Below are 1,195 nucleotides of genomic sequence, written 5' to 3' on the forward strand. Positions count from 1 at the left end.
ACTGCGTTGGGCTAGGACTGGGTCTGTGTGTTCTGGGAATGCGCCGAAATTCCTACTCTTTGGGCGAGGTGGGGGAGGTGCTGCGTAGTGGTGGGGGGTGTCCCAAGGGGGAGGAAGACGGTCTGACCAATGCTGTTCCTGGGCTGGGACCCGGAGTTTGTCCAGAAGCTCTCCCACACTCTCACCGGACCTGGCCTAGGACTGGGTCTGGGGGTTCCCGGAATGCGGCAGAAATTTCTACTCGGTGGGCATGGTGGGGGAGTTACTGCAGAGTGGTGGGGGGCATCCCAAGTGTGTGGAAGATGGTCTTTCCCACTAGAATGTATATTTGAGAACTGATCCCCAAATCTATTACTGCGTCTTGGTTTCTGATAAAATTGTTGAATTTATTGTTGAGATGGGCACTGACACTCATATCTGTATGCATCCGATGTAGCTTGCTAGTAAACTCATAACCACAGGCTTGCTTTAGCTTATTGATCATAGCTTCTTCAGAATCCATAGACATAAATAATCCATGAATTAAGTCTTTTGCCAACATTCTTGCATAGAACTTTTGAAAAACATCCTTATCATCAATGTACTTGAAAACAGTAATAAAGCTTGTTAATTTGTCTTCTACTTCCTTCTCGGTCATCTCTTTTGCTGACTTTTTCAATAGGTTGTCACAGTACTTAGCAAGCAATTCAGGTGCTTTGCAAACAGACTTGGGCTCTCTGTAATTTACTACTGATGTAAGGTCCTTATCCAATGCACTCATAAAGTGCTGATCCCCATTTAAAACAGAGTTGATAAGCTGAACAAATTTGCCATGTACTTCCAAAACTGACTCTACAAATAGTGTTGGCATATTCTCCTGAGTAAGGTTACTGGTTGCTCTAAGGCCCTCATCATGGATATGATTTTGCAGCTCCTGAAACTTGTGATGTAACCCAGTTGACACAGCTCAGAATAAAACATACATATTCACCATGTAATTTTTTATCTCTTGTCTAATAATATTATGACACTCTGCATGCAAGAACAGTAAGTGGTCTGCTACCATACGTTGCTGACATTCATGAATTACTTTAGTATACGAACTTGGATTTAAGAATTTTCGACATCGAATCTCTTCATCTTTTAATGTACCTAAGACCTTTTCCATATACTGTGAGCAATTTGATTCTTGTAATAAATTTGAAGTTTCTTGTTT

General features: G+C 41.9%; 1 pseudogene; it reads right to left on the minus strand.

Annotated features, from left to right (window-relative positions):
- Positions 1–316: 316 nt before the first annotated feature.
- On the minus strand, positions 317–1,192 carry LOC101589005 (annotated as a pseudogene).
- Positions 1,193–1,195: the final 3 nt, after the last annotated feature.

The sequence above is a fragment of the Octodon degus genome, unplaced genomic scaffold (assembly GCF_000260255.1).
Source record: "Octodon degus isolate 3935 unplaced genomic scaffold, OctDeg1.0 scaffold00049, whole genome shotgun sequence".
NCBI lineage: Eukaryota > Metazoa > Chordata > Mammalia > Rodentia > Octodontidae > Octodon > Octodon degus.